Source organism: Teleopsis dalmanni, chromosome 1 (assembly GCF_002237135.1).
Source record: "Teleopsis dalmanni isolate 2A chromosome 1, ASM223713v2, whole genome shotgun sequence".
Lineage (NCBI taxonomy): Eukaryota > Metazoa > Arthropoda > Insecta > Diptera > Diopsidae > Teleopsis > Teleopsis dalmanni.
The window spans coordinates 40,185,031-40,206,275 of NC_051846.1; positions in this window are offsets into that span (position 1 = coordinate 40,185,031).

The following is a 21,245-nucleotide window of genomic DNA, read 5'->3' on the forward strand; positions in this document are numbered from 1 at the left end:
TTTGCATGAAAAGTTAATTTAAAAAAAAATTAAAAATGTTATAGTAAAAAGAGTACTGAAGTAATGAAGATACACAAAAATTTTGGAATAGTAAATTCATTATTGTTATAAAAAATTTAATATATGTAATTAATATTTAATAAAATTTGTTACAAAAAACATTATTCATGAACTCATATGTCAATAAAATTAGTTTGCATTGCTCTACTATGTACACAACTTTAATCGCCGCTTTAAGTACATTAATATAAATTAATTTAGTGTTTTGATATTAGTTGAATGCTTAATTATTATTTTGACTCTACAGAATTCATTAGATAAAAAAATTTTATCTTATATTTGAAATTTTCTTCACTATTACCGACTTTTCTATATAATATATAATTTCATTTGAATTCTCGTTATAGGCGAAAAACAATTTTTTATTTTTTGTAGTAAAAAGTTATTAATTGCTTTATTAATTATAATGCATTAAAATAACTTATATTTTTATAAATTTTATTAAAAAAATTTTTAATATTAAATAGTTACTGATTTTTAATGACTTCTTAATTCGGATATAAAAACTTAGAGAAACGCAACGTTTCTGTGTTTCCGGAATGACATTTCTTTATAATTATGATAAAAAATAAAAAAAATAAGCATAAATAGCGGATACTCAATAGCTTTTCCAAAATTTAAATTTTCTATTTTAAATATTAAATTATTTTACAATAATAATTTTACAACAAATTTTTGTAAAAAAACAAAAATCAAATCAAAACAACTTTAATTAATTTGAACCTATAATTATTTCGTTCAATATTTCGACTTTGTTCTAAGTCGTCTTCAGCTAATTTTCTAAAAAATAAAATAAAAGTTTTTATTATGACATAGTTTAATTCAACAAAAATTTGAATGCATTGGGGAGAAACAAATCGTTTATGTTAGTTACTAATCGCTTTGTTTTATAGCTAATGTTGCAAAATATGAAGAGATATCTACAATATTTTATAAATTTTTTAGCATGTATATTATACATGCTATAACTCTGACTCAACACTGTAGTGGAATTTCATTAAAAATTTTGTGGGAGTAGAATTAAAATGTTTTTTAAATTTTATTTTATATTATTTTGATATATTTTATTTCACTTTTTTTTATTTTATTTAAAATTTTATATATTTTTATTCTATTTTGTTTTAATATTTAATATTTTAATATTAATATTATTTCATTTCATTTCATGAAAGTGTACCAAAGAATAAGGCCATTGATGAAGCAATATAATCCTTTGTAAACTGCATTATTAATTTCCTGGGAGTACATCTCCATTTCACGATCTTGATTTCTAATCATTTTGCTCTTGTCAAAAACGGCTTTTGAGGTCAATACCGTTGAACTATCATAAATTCCTACCATAAATTATGTTTGTTTTTTTTTATTTATTATGTTTTACCAAATTTATCCGAAGCGAAGCTAAAAGTTATTTAACCAAGAAATTTTGAAAAAGTGAACTTGGCAATTTGTTGGTTATATCACAGTAAACAGCGCAACCGATGCCGTGCAATTAACAAAACTACAATAAGAAATTCCAGAAAAACTTCAGAAAAATTTATTGCCAGACAGTATCAAGCAAATATGTGATGGATGTTAATGAACAGATCTGCAAAATAACTTAGGTAACAGATGTAGAGTGATCAAAGTCCAGCTACGTTCTATCACTAGCAGAAGACACATCTATTGTATTTATTTTTGTATTTTCTATATATCATTTATTATCTATATATATTTGTATCTCATTATGCCTAATCTCTCAATAAATCTATACATTATATCCATCTTACTTTTATAAATGCTTTTTTAATTCTTTTATAGACTATTATTTGTAATTTCTATATTATTAAAATTAAAAAATAAAAGATCACCATTTATACTTATATATAGTAATTTTTTTCTAAATTTACTTATAAACCTTATGATAATCACGTAATCATAAATATGGTTAAGAAGTAACAACGTAACACTCAAAAAAGTAGAGTAAAAAAAGTGAACCTCTTCAATGTATTTCGAATGTTGATGTTTATCAAAAACAGTGTGTTACCTATTTGCTGGGACTTTAAACTTTCGAAGTCCATGCAAGGTGTACAATTTTCCTCAGTATCTATTCAACCCTGCTCTCTATTCAAGCCATGTATTTGTTTCTTTAAATTATGTTTATGTATATAATCATTAAATAATTATACTGAAAAATATCTTCATCATAGAGCTGAATGCCAACCTTCGTTTCAAACTTTAGTACACTTTAGTATACAGTATATTATCGAAGTTATTTAACTAAAATAAGTCTCTAAATACTAATTTTCATCTTTCTGGAACTCTTGTATTTAGCGTTAATTCTGCTTTAAATATACATATCCACACACGCCTATGGACACTTAAGTGCCACTAAAAGATTGGCGAAATAATCTCAACAAGTAGGTACGAAAATTTTTCTTAAATCCTTTGTTACGCATAAAACAATAAACAAACACCAATGAAACACTTAAGCAAACGAGCTAACTACAAACAAACAAACAGACATACAGGCAGTCAGACACACCAACAAACAGACAGACAAACATTTTGCCATAAACTTTTCATTTAAGCCACAAATTTAGGTTACTAACACACACACAAACATGCACAGAAATCCTTATGATACACAGTTAAATACATATAAAATCATATTGTTGTCAAGAAAAACAGTTAGCAAAAGTAAAATGAAAAGAATTTAATATCCTGTAAACGTTCGCTGTCAATTCCTTTGCGTGTGCTTTTTAAAGTATCTTTACATGTATACATTTTTGCACACCACACTTTCAAAGTTAAGTTAAAAAATATAAAAGTAAATAAGTATATATTGTATATAGCGAATGTATGTATGTGCCTATATATTTTTATTTTTTGCTTAACTAAGCGTTAATAAATTGTGTAATGAATTAATTAGAGGCCAAAAGTAGCAAAGTAATTTCACAGTCGCTTGCAGGCAATTTGTAAATATTTGAAGATTTCAGCTGTGTTTTTTTCTTAGTGTACGTACATACTCATATCATATGTGTGTGTACTATATAGAAGGAAGATATTGAAAGCCCCTCGCCGGTAGACAATAATATTTTCATTTTAAATCTTTTGTTATTAAGTTATTTTAAGCTTGCTTTTCGGAGTGACTTAATTAAGTGGGTTTAATATCAATTAAAAATGCTTTGCCAAAATTAAATTTAAAAAATAATTAGAACTGGTTTTAAACATTCTACGAAATTGTTAGAAAAATTCTATAGTTGTTTTGAAATAGTAATAATAAACAGTAAAACTTTAATAGAAAATTTATAAATAAGTTCTACTGTTTTTTTTTATTAATTCCACATTTGATCAATTTACCATTAGAACTAATAAATTTATAAATGAAAATTTCTGATTTCTTTGAATATAGTTTAAAATTATTTCACCTTTGTTTGACTACTGGATAATAATAGAATATTATAATTTATAACAACTAAATAAATAATAGATATGTTTTTATGCAAAAACAAACATTTTTTATATTAAGTTTAATTAACTGAATTTTCGGCTGATCATGCAACTGTTTTAAGCATTGCCAAATACCCATCATCAGTGGTCCTGGAATTATTTCTAATATTTAATTATTCATAAATAACTTTTTGAGACTGCAAACAACAAGGATTAAACTAGTACCCAGCCAAATTTGTGGTTCAGCTCCGAGTCAGTGTTCATTAGCGAACTGAACCAAAGCCATACTTGACTTATATGTTAATTTGCTGTGTGAAAGTTCATTAAGAAATTCAGGAATGTGATAATAATACTTTTCTTTTAACAAAAATCACTTACGCCAAATATGTGCTATTATATCCCATTATTTTAAATTCAAAATAAAATAATTTACTTGCATAAAAAATACTGCATTTAAAGAGTAGTTTGGGGAAAGCAATAAACGTTAAAAAACAAAGATGGAAAATAAAAAGTAATAAAAGATAAAAAAATTATAAATAAATGTAAAGTTTTCAAATTACTTTTGTCCCTTTTTTAATATACAAAAGAAACAATTCCTAAATGTGGAATATTTCAGATATTATATGCTCTGAATTTTATTTTACATAACTCAAAAACAAGCAATATATATTGTAAACGATCCTTGACAATTGGGAATAATAAGTATTTTAACCGGTTGTAATGTGTAGTTGAATACTTCGTATTAAAAGTTTTTCACGTATTGGTAATTAAAATGGAAAAAGCAACGTTTAATTATGTCTTTAACATTCAAACTATTTGTTAAATTATATAACTTAGAAGATACTAAGAGGCAAATGTTTCCAACTATATTGGTTAATATTAAAACAGTATTTGAAATCACTTTCTAGAGTTATTCAATTCAATACTTATATAGACAATTATTATTAAAGCGAATGAAAATTTTAATACATATATAACTCAATACCGAATAAGTACAGTTATGCTTAAAAATGTCCCAAGAAAATGGTTAATAAAGTTAATAAATATTTAAATAGATACGATCTGTAGATACGATGTATTTAAAGATACGATCTGTATGGAATATAATTATAATTGAATGTACATTTTTTATGTACCCATAATTTATATATAAAATTAATTGATGATAAAATATTAGATGTGAAATAGTTAATATGTGAACTAATATAGAAAATATAAGTGAAACAATATGAATATAAAGAGAAATATTCTTTGAATTTAATATTTGAAATAAGATTTAATGACTAAATTTTATATATTCATAGTTTTCAATGGTGAAATTAGTTGTTTACACTAAAGTCTTTATATTAATGATACATCTCAAACATATTCTGTGCTTATTACAAAAATTTACGTTCTTATTCTTTGGCGTTCTTACAGATTGTTTGATTTGTTTTAAATTCAAATGATATTAACGGTTTATAACAGATTAATTTGAATCTTTTTCGACACTTTTATTAACAACATCAATATTTTTAATCGAATTGGCATTTTGGATTTATTGATAGTTTCGCCTACTATACGCTCAGATGGACAATTATATCGATTAAAATTTTCTTATAATGAACGAAATATATCCAAATCCATAATCACAATTTTTAAGTGTGTTTAAGTATTCAGAATTCTAACACATTTAGTAATTGCTGAACGATTTAGATTGTAGAATGATATACTTTAATTTAAACATAATGTCAAGATTGACATTTCTGTTTAAAACAGCATAGCAAAGTTAGGGTGACGAAATATAAAATCATTTATGTCATTCTTTAATATAATAAAACAAAAGAATTCCTAACACTTAAACATAATACAAATATTTTTACTTGTATTCTGCTATGCAATTATTTTAACTTAATATATGTATGTATATATAACGCAAGCTAGTCTTAAGGATTAATTGATTTGAATTGTTATTCAACTTTTACGCCTTAAAAACTTTTTTAAAAAGTATTACTTTTTAAAAAAGTTTAAAAAAGTATATTATAAAGTATATTATAAGAATCTTAAGAAAACTTTTGCTTAATGGTTAGAAACTATATACATTGTTTTTATCAACCCACCAATAATAAACAAACAATTACCTTGCACATGTAGTATAATTAATTATGTAAATTTTCAACAAAATAGATTTTTAACTACAAAATACTCCTGTTTTAATTTTAAAATAAGTAGGTGTATCACGAAGTTTGATAATAATAATATTATTACTTGAAAGTCTTTAATAAATAATTGGTTATGAAAATACTTCATTTTCCTAACGGATAGAAAAATATCACACCGTTACCACCACACCATTGCGTTAATGTACTTCATCACTGATTCAGTTCAATTAAAACTTTTATTACAACTATATTTTAGTAAACAACATAATTAAATGTAAAAGTTCACAAAGTTTCTGTGAATAGAACAAAAAAGAACATAATTAAAATTTCACTGTTTTTATATGCAAACAATATTAATTACAAAAGAAAACTTTTAATAGCATTCCCGAACAAATGTTAGAGTTTATGCTAAGAAATTAAGTGTTTTTTAAGTGAATATATAAACAAAACTAATGAAATGAACTCGCAAAGTACATGATAACTAAGATTATGTGGCTTATTAAAACATAATGAAAACATTTTACTTTCCAATTTGAAGGAAAATTTTAACGGTGGCGTATGAGTAACTTCTATACAGAATTAATTTTTCACATAGAATTAATTTTTGTTTTCGTAAAATTTATTTTTAAATTTATTGTTGAAATTTCAAATTTTAAAAGGATGAAAACGAAAACTTTTACAAAGTCAGCAACATTTTATGTAAGTAAAACTGTAATATTTTGATATTATTTATGTTAAAAGTTACAAGTCTCTGTATTTTTAAATCATGCGTAAACAATTTTCTTCTACTGGTAATATGACACAAGCAGAAGAGTTGCTTGTGAAAAGATTAGAAAAGTTCACTATTATTAAATATTAAAATGGAAAAAATAAGCAACACTCCCCATACACTCGTACATACAATAGAAAGGTATTTCAGTTTATATAAAAATATTTTATATAAAAACCAAGTAGGTACCATAAAGTATGCATGATATTTAAGATATTTCATTTATGAAAATATTGGGTTTTTGTAAGTTACTTCATTATATTGTAGAGTTCATGATTTCGAAATAAATAAATATATCCCAAGATTGTTTTGATTTCGAAATAACAAAAAAAAAATTATTTTGATTAAATTTTTATAAATATTTTTAATAAAAATTCATTATTATAATTTTTTTGTAAAATTGTAAATAAATATAAAATGTATTGGTACTCCCAGTTGGTGAATACAAGAGGAATTATAGGAATTATAATAGAAATTTAATTATTCACAATTTTTTTTCCTCAAAACAGTTCCTTTTTAGCAATACTTAATAAATATTTGTACTCATCGTGACTTGATTTTATATACATTACAAAACATACTTTTATTTAAATTAAAAAATATAGAAGTATTTCCAGTACAAGTAATATACAAGTATTTTCAAGTTATTTTAAAGGTATTAACTTTATCACTTTTCATATAAACCCTTGGGATTTGACCTTAGGTTAAAAAATTTGAAAATAATTTTTAGTAAATGCAAGTTTAAAAGCTCTGTAGGTGTATGTTTAGAATAATAAAGGGTGGAGTTCATATAAATGAAGCTAAATGTTAATTCAACTAGTTTTACTTAATTAAATTAGTTAAGTTTCTAAAAAATGAATAGTTTAGTAGATAAGCATATAAACTTTAAAGAAAAAAATTTGTTGAAAAGAGGACAAAACGGCTGATTTTGTTAAATATGTTTCCATGTTTAAAGCCATAAAAAAAACCCCATAAAATATATGCAGCATAAAATATGTGCACTATATAATAATTATCTATTTCCAAGAAAGAATAAATGCTGCTTCTCATCTTTAATTTTCATGCGATAATTGGTCATATACGTTACGTTGAATAGGTTGACTATTAACTATTTATTGGTAGAATTGATTGTCCAAAAATTAAACGTATAACAAATCTTGTCGGTTCCAAATCTTGAGAACCATGTGAATCCGCTGACTAGACCTCTTGATAATACCACAAATTCCTCTAGACTAAAACGGAATGATAGACCTGCCAACCTGCTTTCCTAAAAATCACCAGAGCCAGAGCATTTAAAATAGTATTTAAAATATTAGTATTAAATTGAAAGCTGTATGCAGCAGTGATTTAATTAACTTATTTAAATTCCCTGATTGTTTTATAAGTACTTGAAAGAATAGCATAAACAAACTCTTGTTTTCGAGTATTTATTTTATGAACTTCAAAATATATAATTTTTATTTTATAAATTGATTTTTAAAAGTTTTCTCAAATATGTTCATATATTTTGGCTCTCACCGAATTATTTCAAAGGGCTTTTCACAAAATTGAAATCTGAGTTTAAAAAACACCTACTGTTTACATATATAGAATCATAATTATGATATGTTAAATAAATAGAAAAATGGAAAATGTGCAGCAAAATTATACCTAAAACTATTTCTGAAGTATGCATGCAAATACCTTATCATATTGTTGTTACCCAATGATTTGTTATGAGGATGATGGCCGACCTGTATGCTATAACATATAACACCACATCCTAGTTAAATACCTTCGATTTTTAAATATAAATTCAATTTTTAAATACAATTATTTATTGTTTTTGCTAATATTGTATTTTGTATTTATTTTGGTTCATCATTTTTTTGTTTATTCTCAGATGAAAAATGAATGTATATTTCTATTGTATTTGAGCGAATATAAATTTTACCAATATGTTATTTGTTTGTGAGAAGTATTTCATTTAATATAGGAAAATATTACTATCTTATAGAAAATTTTAAATCAATTTACATGATATATGTTATCATTTTAAAAATATTTTCATGAAAGAGTGCAACCTAAGTATATATATCCCATATATCCCATTTACTTAAAACACTAATACCTGATGGAGATGATATCCACATGCTATATCTGTAGAATGTGTTTTGCGTGCAAAAACATGCAAGAATTTTCAGAAAGCCTTAAAAGTTGAGCTGATTTAATTTTGTAGAATTCTAGATACTATTTCAGAAGCACTTTGCGGTTTTCATATGTGCGAATCATAAGTCATTTATTGAAAATGTGGTTGTGTGTATGAATTGCAATACTCAATTCAATGTATATCAATTGAGAAATAAATCTTTCATTCAACTTTCATTTGCACAAATATTAAAATAAGCCAAATTATAATTATTATTTGAAATTATATATCATTACAAATGAATGATAAAATTTTATTGTCTTATATTAATTAATAAATTTAAAAAGTATATTACAAATTTTTATATATTTGGAAATATAAAACATAACTATCTTTTTTTGGTAGATTTTTGAATAAAAAATATTCTTAACTGAAAATTGTGTTTAATTGAAAGTTTATCATAATGAAGTTTCACATAGCGTATTTCTTCAGTTCTTTCATTCATTTTCATTTATTTGCAGATTAATACAAATTTTGAAAGGAGCTACGAATTACACAAATGCCTTTACTAAAACTATAGCGTGAAGTATGAAATACCTTTCAAACGCATGTTCGTTTGGTTTAATCGTACCAACACCATCTTGCGACCAAAAAATATGGATACTTTATTTTATTTTTTTGGATAATATATTTTTTTGTTTTTAAAAACTAAACTCTTAACGTGTCAGTTATATTTTTTCAAGTATAATAGTTTTTCTTGAGTTTTATATTATTAAGTAAAAATAATAATTATTTGTGCATTTTAAAATAAAAAATAGAGTGAATGAGTTATTTGTGCGTGAAAAAGTAAAATAATAATAATTATTTTAAAAAATATAATGTAAAGCAAAGTTTTATTTCCAAACACTTATGTACATAAGCATGCATAATATTAAGGATGAAAACTGTTCAAATGATAATTATATAATTAAGTAAGAATTAAGACAACTTTAAGTTTATTATTTCTTCTATCTATTACATTGTATTATTATTTTTTTTAACTATAACATAAAGAGATTTTTTTTGAACAGAAGTGAACTGAACTACAACAACAAAAATTCATTTTATATTATATAAATAAATTGAATTTTTGGCTAACCATACAGCTGTTTCGAGTATTGCCAAATACCCATCATCAGTGGTCTTGGAAATAATTCTTGTATTTAATTATTCGTAAATAATTATTTTTGAGACTGCAAGTACCAGGAAATTAACTCGTGACCTGCCAAATTTGAAGCTAAGAATCAGCGCAACTTATCCAACTGACACAAAGCCGTACTTGACTTTTTATGTTAGCCAATTTTTCTGCAATTTTGTTATTTTGCTATGAAAGTTTTATTAACAAATATACTTGCTGTGTTTATATTACAACGAAATCATAAACCAGCTGTAGAATAATTGAATTAATTAATTATGTTTTTATTTTTTAATTATTAAATTTCGATAGTATTCTGTTTGTAGAGGCATTATTTGTTGCACGATTTGTGCTTTCTTATGTATATCTATTACATTGTATATTTTATGCAATAATATATTTAATATTTGAGGATCATAATATTGAGAATCATATATATATATATATATATTAGTTACGATATATAAAATTATAAATAACACTTTGTATGTATATTATCTCCTCAAAACAAAATAATTTTATTATGAAAATAAATGCGTTCAACAGAAATACAATATTTCAATAAAAAATATAATCACACTTAAGCAGTTACAAATCCGATACTAATAAATACAATTTATTTCAAATTTTTGCCAAACTACACTATATCCTTTTTGATTGTGCAGTAAAACAGACAATTGTACTCCAGCACTCCGCACTGAACATTAACTAAATTTAAAGAGTAATGCTCTTGTAAACGTTGGAATTCGTTGCAGAACATAAACATCTTCTGTCTTGTACTGTTGTTGGTTGGTTGTGTGTTACGTACAAAGAGTAAGGACAAGTACAAGTACACTTCTTATTCCTTTTATGTATTTATTATTTCAGTAGATTTTGTATGTATTTTTGGTATGGTATTTATTTATTTACTTTTTTCTATTCGTTTTCAGAAAACACTGTTGCTGCTTCATTTGTCTTAAGGCTAAAAAATTGAATTTGTCAAGTCATACCGTGCCATTTGCCACTGCCATTGCCACGTCACAGAACGTTTCCTTTATAAACTTGATTTTATTTGTATATTATGGGTGTGTATGTGTATGATGCGATATTTATATTATCAATTCTACATATTTATACTTGCATATAGTTGTATACATAAATATCTATATTTATGAGATACAACGTAAGAAAACTCCAAGTATTCAAGATAAATTTCGATTTATTTTTTTTTGTTTTTTTGTTGTCGTTATTATTTCTTTTTGTTTTATAAATCAATAGAAAGCAAAATTTGTAACTTTAATTTGTTGGGTTGAGTGCATTTATTTGGGTCGTGCTTATTTTGAAAGCTGCTCACTCGTTTATTTTACGCTGATTTTTCTGAGATTTAAAGGATTTACAATATAAATATTGTAATTTCTTTACTAATTAGCAATTTCAACAAGGATTAGAGCAAAATTATTTTTCAATTAATGGGTTTTTCATGTTCAAAATTTATTCTTTTGTTAGAATTCTAAAAATAGAATATTGATTTTAAGATGTATTCTTATAGAAGTTTAGTCTGTTTAATATGTGCACTAATAATTTTTGTTGTTAGTTCATATTATTAAATTTCGTTAAAATTTAAATTTTTTATTAATTAGTTAAAATTGCTAACATATATTTTCACATATTATTGTTATTATTAGAGGCCCACATGCACTGCGTCAAAATGTACAGGGTTTATAAGCCTTACATATTTAGGCTTTCTATGAGTTTTTAAGCTGATAAGGATTTATATGTAGTGAAAACTGTTAGTATAAAACATACCAAAAAGTACAACTCGCACATATCAGATAAAATAGTAAAGAATATTCATTTATATGTCATTATTTTGTTTTGCTTTGTGTATATATTTCTCTCTTATAAAGTATATGAAACTGAACGGTCGTGCATTTTTCCTGTGGATGATCTAACAAAAACAGTAACACCTAAGTGATGAAAGCTTTGTCTGCTAAACTGTGGGCTTTCACGTAGAACAGCATTCTCTAAACATTTAATGTCCACTTCATAAAATTCTCAGAGAGTAGAAAAGACTGAATTTATTTTATAAGTTGATGTGACTTGTAAATTGAAAAAAATTTCATAATATAATGTCCCATTCCAATTTTTACCATATCAAAAATATTAGATCAATTAGATCTTTACAATATGTATTTTAAGTCCTATCATTTATAGAGCCGCATATGTGGCTATTTAAAATGTGGTCTGGTATATAAATTGTCAAAACTCTATTCGCTTCTCGTACGAAAAACCTTAAAAATTTCTTTCTAAGATGTGGGTATTTTCATTTAAAAAAATGAACTTATAAAAACAAAAATTATTGAAATCGTAGGTGATGACATCAAAAACTGTTCGGCTTGTAAAAGAATGACCCACATAAACAAACTTTGTAGTAGGTTATAATTTCGCAATATTCATTATGCTGTTAGTCAACTGTTCCAGTACATACCCCAGTAATTGGTGTTTTAGAAACAAATATTAATTTCAATAAAATATTCCTATTAATTCGTTATAAGCTCAAAAGCCATTTGTATTTGATAAGTTAGTCTGTTGTAGAAGATATAGAAAACGTATTAGGTAATACTCCTTCTTAAAAATCAATACTGTTTTCGTGGCTTGGTTTATTTAAATGTTAACTTACAAGCTCTGAAAACAATCCATTTGTAATATAACCAAAAACTCCAAAAATACCAGAAATTATTACAAAAATACGGACATTAGTTTTGAAAAATTGGCGTTTGACTAACAGAAATTAAATAGATCAAAATAATTTGTAAGGAATAGAGAGCAAAATTTTATAGCAAGTTTAGTTTTAAAAGCATGCGACTATAATGGATAAGGCCGTCGGTAACAATCCAATAAAAACACAAATAAAAGAGACTTCCTCAATAATATCTGGAGCGTTTTAGGTAGAATGAAATGCAATATTATTATTGATGAAATTTTAATCTGTCGTGGTGATCCTTAAACAAAACAAGATAATTAGCTAAGGAAGCTAGTTTGAACTTTGAAATTATCCAAAAAAGCTAATTTTAGCTAAAAAGCATATTAGTTTTGTTGATTGGATTAATTGGGTGTGAAAACTGCTTAAAAAGACCTAGTCACAATAAACTAAAATTTGATTTGTTAAATAAATGAGTGTCGTATTGCGATATTAAATAAACTTCTTGGAAAACCATTATTATAATGGAACTCATGAATTAAATGAGTATTGAAGTAAGTCTCTTCAAATTAAGAAAGATTTTGGTAAAAAGTATGTACAAATTTCGGATAACCATTTTAGCAATGAATTCACAAATTAGGTATAGGATCGCTGGAATGAGTGTCTTTAAATTAGGAAAGATATTGCTGAAAAAGTCACTTTCGAAACTTCTAATGTGTTTTTTCATTACCGTCCTTTGAGTTTATGGATTTATTCAATAATCTTTCTTAAAAATGTTATTACATTCTGTCAAGTAATTAATGTACAGAATTTTATTTATATATATTTAATACACTATATATATATTAAAAATTATAAATATATGTGCATTAATATGTATTGAAATATGTATATTAAAAATGTAAATGTTTATTTAAATGAAAAAAAAATTCATGTGACATATTTTCGTTATACATAACATGTATATTATTTTTATATAATATATGTTAATATACAAACTTTTATTTATGTGCATTTAAAACACAATATTTATTAAAAATCATATATAAATATGTATTGTTTACGTATGTATTTACTCATTTGTATAAACAAATAAAATTGAAACGACATATTTGCAATTGATTATCTATAAAAATATTTTCTCTTCTACTATAATACCATCAACTTCCGTAATAGCAAACTTTCAGTTGATTCCTATCTAATTTCTTTTGAACTGTCAGTCGTATCAAGAATGACATTTTCACTAATGCACATTTCTAATTGAAAAATATTTATGAGCAACGTTCATTTTGCATCGAATTTCAATTTAAAAACCCCAATAGCAAAATTTTTGATTCAAAATGTGGCTGGTTGGCACTTTTAAGTTAAATGGAAAAAAGAGAATCATGTATATTACATCAAAAATTTGAACTTAAAGGTCAACTGGTACAATTTATACAGATTGTTTGATAGATGGTGCTAGCTATGAATACTTATCGCAAAAAGTATGTGAAATTTTGCGAGTCATGTTTTATTCAAAGCATTAGATTTCAATATTCTGAATAATAAAGGAATTCTATTTTATTCTTTTGAAAAATTGCAAAATCATCAAAATTAATAAAGCATGGCAAATTTTTTTATGCTTTGTTGATATTTTTTTAATTCCTTTTGATTTGAGTTGATTGATACATCAAAATATTAAGCTATTAAGCCATTTTTATTATTATAAAAGGAATTCTTTTTTACAAATTTATATATATTTTTTTCTTTATGATAAAAATTTATTTATCAATCTATTATCTTTGAAAATTGAAAAACTCACAAAAAATGTAATAATAAATAAAAAAGTTTTCATAATATCATAAGATGAAATTTACAACCAGTTGAAAATTTATTAAATTCGATTTATTTGTTGAATAAATGACAACAAAATTGATGTACAAAAGAACTACCTAAACCCATGTCAATTACAAATTTTTTAAACTAAATTAAAATTTTTATATGGTTTTTATTTATTATTTGTAAAGCGGTTTTGTAAAAAAATATTCTATATATAATTTCACAATTTGTAATTTAACAGGATTAAGTTATCTCTGTGTATGAGTTACATTAACTGCTTTCACGTAATTGAGTCTTGGGAATCTAACTCATCCAGTATCTGCTTTAACATTCGCTTTAAAAATGAATAGTAATTATCTTGTAATTTAGTTTTTAGGCCAGAAACAACTGATTAAACTGATTCTGATTAAAAGCTATTTATAGTTTATAAATAGCTATTTATAGTAGAAGACCTAACAAGTACTTACATTTTTTTAACTTGTATTACGTATACCTATCCATCTATTTAAAAATAACAAAATACAAATACCTTTTTTATTAAACTTAATAAATGAAGTGTATTTTTATGAATCTCATGTCGACATAGTTTTCATATAAAATAATTTCTGAAAAGCGCTTATTTATTAAAATAGTTATTGAAAATATAGTTATTATTATCTATCGTTAAAATGTAATATCATAAATAAATTTCAATACAAATAAATAACAATACTTCTGTTAAAGCCAAAGCAAATCTTTTTTTTATATATATCATTTGAATCATAGCATTTTATACTTTGATCCCAACCATATTTAGTATTCAACCATCAGAATTTATTCATCTTTTTCAAGAAGAAACTTTACTTTAATTGCCCTATGCTATCTTCTAATGGGACTGTTTTATCTCTTATATGGTAGTATAGATCGATCAATAGTTCTAATATAATAGTAGCATTACGCCAGCAATGCTTAAGCAATCTAATAATTATTATTCTATGAAATATAAAAAGCATTCCAAAGTAAATTGTTTTCTAAAAATTTGTTTGTAGTAAAGTTATTTACATATGTTGGTAAGATGAGGTAAACTACTTCTTGCACTCACCGTGTTTGTCATCGTATCCAAAATGCCTTACCTTTGCAAAACAAGTACATTTGCTGATTAAAAGAAAGTATTTTATGGACGTAGACGTCATCCAAAAGGCATGTGTAGCATTCTGGCTGTGAATCTAAAACTCACATGCTTTTGAACCATGCAAATTGTTGAAGTCTATTTACTTTGGACTAGACTTCAGCTGCCCAAATGATTGGAGATAAAATATACTCGAGACTAAAATTTAATGTATTTAATGTTGCAAAAAATTTATGCCAGCAGTACATATACTTTCATTTTATAAATAATCATATTTTTCTTTATAATATAAGGGATTAACATCAGCGTTATAAGTACATATTTTGCAGTATAAAATTTTTTTTTTCAACTTTAGTAAACTTTAGAATAGTAAATTTTAGTAAGTATTCAGCTGTTAAAATTTATTCGTACAAATCAATACATTTAGTTATCCTAGAATGGATTTCAGTTTCTGGTTTAAATTTTCTTTATTTGATAATACCTGTTAGCAGAAAATTAAACGAAGTTAATAAAAGAAATTGCTGTTTTATTTCGTTTTATTATAGTTTTCACCAAACATTTAATTCTCGTAATACTTTTTAATACCGTAAGTTACTTTTATTCTTTACTTCGAAACTACAAATGTGGAAATAAAATTAAGAAAGTGAAAGTCGGTTTATTGAAATACAAACGACGTGGCTGGTGCAAAGACGCCATATCTTTCTCTTAAAGTGAGTAAAAATTATTTACACCTGAGTTCTAAAATCTTTTGATAAATTTCCAACACATTTTTAAGTGAAATGCTGAGCTCAAGCTAATCAATTTAATAAATCTAAAATCATTTAATAAATTAAGCTGAATGAGAAAATATCTTGTACTTCATATTGCTTAAATTTATTATATACTTTTCTAAACCTTTTAAAAAAATAAAATATAAATAAAAGATGCAATATGATGTGCTACTTTCACTATTCAAACAACTTTCATATTTTGTAAGTTTTTTCAAATAATTGAAAAAATCTGTAATGTAAAAATTTGTGAATTTCGAATAGACTCATAGAGCGGTGCAATAATTTTTACTATATAATAGCTGCAGAAAAATTGATATATGTAAATTTATATATAGGGTCACTATTTATATTTTGAGTCTAATAATGTAAAAATACTAACTTGTTGAAAACTGCTTTATGGTTTCTCGAAGTATTCTCCTTTATGATGAATACATTTTTGCATGTTTTCGAACTAATTGTCAAACCATTTTTTCTAATTTTCTAAAAGACACCTCCACAATATGGTTTTTAAATGCAACAACAAGTTCTTCGGCCGACAACAATCTTCCGATCGTTGTCCACGCAATTTATTCTTCACGTTTGGAAACAAGAAGAAGTCATTGGGTGCCAATTTATGACTGTATGGCGAATGACCCCTAAATTCGTCTTTTTGAATGTCCAAATAATCAGTTGTTAGACGAGATGTGTAAGCACTCCCATTGTTTGGTGGTAAATGATGCGACAGTGCTTGTTTGTTTTCCGTATTTCACCGAAGACTTCCGCTAAACAAATGATTGTATACCATTCTGAATTGACATTTTCCCCGAAAAATCAAGATATCATTTATTCGTGCTCGAGCGCGTACAACGTTTTTTGAAGTTAGTTCATCTTAAAACATCTATACTCTCGACTGCTCGACTGCTGTTTACGTTCCAGATCATATGAGTATGCATATATTTATGATTTGTCACCTGTTACAATCTTATATCGTATACGTCCTTTGAAGCACCACCATTGTACTTCTTGAACATTTGTGTGCACCAATCGACACGAGAGCATATTTTTGAGATTTTATTAAATGTTGAGAAATCAAACGAGAACAAACCGTTCACAGTTAAATCATCGTGTAATATTTTATATAACCTGGTGGAAACCCTAATGTCTAGAGTTCGCTCGATCTCTCAATATCACAGTATGTCTCATGACGATCTTGCATTTTCAGTTTTCTTGCACAGTATCAATGGTTTTTTGGCACAACAACTGATTTTAGACGACCTTCACGAATTTCGTCAGTGAAGGAAATAGAACTGCTACCACGATTAAAATCATTGTACCAGCCTATCACAGTGACAAAGGATGAACTTCAAGTTTCATTGCCAAATGTGAAAGTAATGTCGAAAGTCATAAAATTCCATTTTTTTGCATACACTTAATTTACAGGTCACTGTAAATAACACAAATCTTTTCACAAAAAGTCCAAGGCAGGTTGTGTTTAATAATGTCAAGCTTTCGTATGGAAATGTCAGTGGAGCCTGACCCATGCAAGAAGGGTGCCGCAAGTGAAACTTACTACTATTTATATTTCAAACAGTATCGCGTGGATTTTAGTCACCTCTTACGATAGGCATGCTTACTTTAGGAATATTTTAACACCTTACCCGCAGGGGTGTATAAAGCATACAATTGAGTTTTTAATTTTGCTAGACATTTTTGGAATTCCAAAGCACAAATTACCCGGTAAAGTTATAGTGTAAATAATTCTTTTGCGCCACTGAAGTATACAGAAACGGTGTAATGGAATTAGTTTAATTGTAAAAGTAACTCATTATTAAAGCAACAATTCTATAGTTACTATTCTCACACTATATATTTTCAATATTTTGGTTATTGTTGTTTTATAAAACCAAATCTTAAATTAAATTGAAAACGTTTTTTTAATTTACAAATAAAATCATTTGTTATCTGAAAGCCGTACTATATCAAGCAGGGTTTAGCTAGTAATATTAAAAAATAAATTAAAATTCTAGTGAAAAACTTTAAAAATTATATTATTTAATCATTATCAGTATGTTTTGATCAAAAATTGCACGAAAAGCTTCATTGCAAGTCACAACCAGCAAAAGGTTAAGTAAGCAACATTACACTGCTTTGATTACCTCACAAGGCTCCCAATGTAAAGTTCAAATGTTAATCACTCACCTGCTGCTCTCATGTTAGAGCTTTAATAATTTCTGTTTCATTATTGTTTCAAACGAAATATTCAAATATATATTATAAGCAATGTCAGCCGCAATCGTTTTTGCTATAAGACAATTTATGAAATAAAATTTTCTATTTGATTTTATTCCAGAAATTTCGTTTTTCATGCTGTTAACGATGAAAAAAATATTAAAAAATTTATTGAAACCCTCATATTCAGCGATAAAATCAAACAAAATTCTTGTTCTTTTACATTTTATGAGCAACCACTTTATTTGCCTCTCCTTACACACAAATGATTTAAGAAAGAGCAAACGGAAAATAATTTCCGGCCTTTGAACGATATAAAGGGTGATAGACCGGAAATCGAATTACAGCAATGGTTTACACGCTTAATCCTGATAACTGTAACCGCTGTTAAATAAGAAAATCTAGTTATGTTTTTTCTGTAAACCAAGTTCGAATATACCATATATAATATTCATATAAGTACTTTATATATGTATATTCACATATATGGTAACTACTTGAACTCATATAGCATATATAATATTTTTCACAAAATAAATAGCATTGCAGTTTAAAGAAGTGCAGAGTGCAAGTATAATTTTACCAAACGATTGGATACGAAAACAATTTGTGGAAGTAATATTGCAATCGTCGACGGAATCGACATTGATTTTGCTGGGTTCAATTTATGCGATACTTAGCTGGTCATTCCTGAATGCATAAGTGATGTGAAATGTGTTTTTAATCTCAGGATAAGCGTCGGTAAAAGCGTTTGTTGGTTGAAATAAATATGTGGAAAACTTAAATTATGCAATAAACGTTAAAATCAATGTCAGGAAAAATACATAAATATATTGAAATTTCGTATAAATGGTTGTCATCTTAAAGGATTTGAGATTGTTAAGTGTGTTGAATAAAAACTTTGTGTTCGATGTCGATTGTACGGTACTTCTAGCTTAAAAAGTACCCGGATTTTGTAAATAAAATAAACAAATTTAAATTTTATTCCAAATTTATTTTATCTCCTTCAAAACATGCTCCTTCTGAAGCGATACACATATGCCACCGTTTAACCCAATTTTCCATACACTTTTCGTAGGCCCGTGCAGGTATGGCTTTTAGTTCCATCGGCGAATTCTCTTTTACCGATTCAATCGACTCAAAACGCTTACCAAGAAGGGGCAATTTGAGCTTCGGGAACATGAAAAATTCGCACGGCGCCAGATCTGACAAATATGGTGCCTGAGAGATGACAGTGGTGCCGTATTTGGTCAAAAAACCGCGTACAACAAAAATTTTCCATAGTAAAAATCGCTTAATGCACTTGGGGTAGTCTCACATTAACAGCTGCTGTAAACAAACTAATTGACAGATGGCGCTAAAATTTTTGAAAAAGGTCTATTACTTAAGAAGTAGTTAACAAACAACAAAATCCGGATACTTTTTGAGCAGAAGTATATATCGGACTCAGCACTTTTAAAATTATTAATAAATTAGCAATATTAGAAAAATGATATTCACACACATACAGAATTACAATATTTTAACATCATTTATTGAAATGTTAGTGGTTTACGCCACTATCGTCTGTATCTATTTATTTATCTATCACTAAGGTATCTTAAAGGTATCATAAAGACCTAAGCGGTAAGAATTGTCTTCTTTATGACTTATTTGTGTTTGTGGTAGAATATTCGTTTGTGCTTTTGGGGGTAGTGATTTGTTTCTTAGATAGGTTAGTTTATTGTTGATACTGTAGGAATCAAAACTATGGAATCTACTATTTATGTTGTTGAATAGTTCCGATACCAAAATATTATCGTCTACTCTTTAGATTTTTAGGTATTAGGGTCGATTTATATATGCTGAAATTACTTCTTTTGCTGCGGAGCGATACCTGTTATGATTTATCCGTTATGTTACAACAGACTCGTTGATTCTTATATTCTTGCATCTACATTCTTATGAAAAAAGTATCTTTCAGGTTTGACAACATCTTGCTCAGTATCTAGTGCGACAACAACTTTGTTCAAGATTTGCAAACTTCATTTTGATTATCTTAACCATATGGCTACATTTTTCAGCTCAAATTTTCTTCTAGTATGACTAACTCTACATAATACTAATATTTAGTGTTATATATGAGAATTTATATATAATCGTTCAAGCTGTTGTAAGTGGTTGGCAAAGCAATTAGTTTTGCACTGACATGACGTAATGTTTAAACAGTTCGCCGGGTTATTGACGTCTGGAATTGATCACATTTTCAGGTTTCCCAAGACTTCTAGCGAACTGCTATTAAACATGATAGCAACTGGCAATTCAAAATTTGTTACTTCTTTGTTGGTTGCCTAGTCATGCTGAAGTAAATAGCAATAACTTTATGGATAGACGAGCAAATAATGATTGAGATATACGATTTTGTTGGTTAAAGCTCCGTTAGCAACACTAAACCTTTCTTCAATAACTCCACTAATTGCAAAAGGCAATGCTATTACTGGAACGATATTTTTGAATTTTTTATGCACCTAGAAGAGAATATTTATATTCTTTGTGATTGTCTCGTTTTGTTGTGCACCACGTGCGAAAGTTTGTATCCTAAGTTACCTATTACAACTCCTTAGAGAGATATATTCTAATCTCTATTCGTAAGGTCTTGTTTCTCTAGAATGATTTGAGCGTATCAACTACACACATTGCCTATAGAAACTGAAAGTAATTTCAAACACTCTCTACATTACACAAAATACAGTTTTAATAATAAAACAGTATTAAATTAACTGTTTGGAATAGTTTATTTAATTTGTCTTTCATAACTTTGTAGTCAGAAACAGCAGCATCTCTATAAGCTCATGTATATTTAATTAAATTCGAATTATCTATTATGTCTTAGTTTAATAACTAATTTAGCAAACACAGTTGTCTTTAGACTTAAAGCGTAATCTTAACTGTTTGAATGATAACCTTAATGAATGTAATGA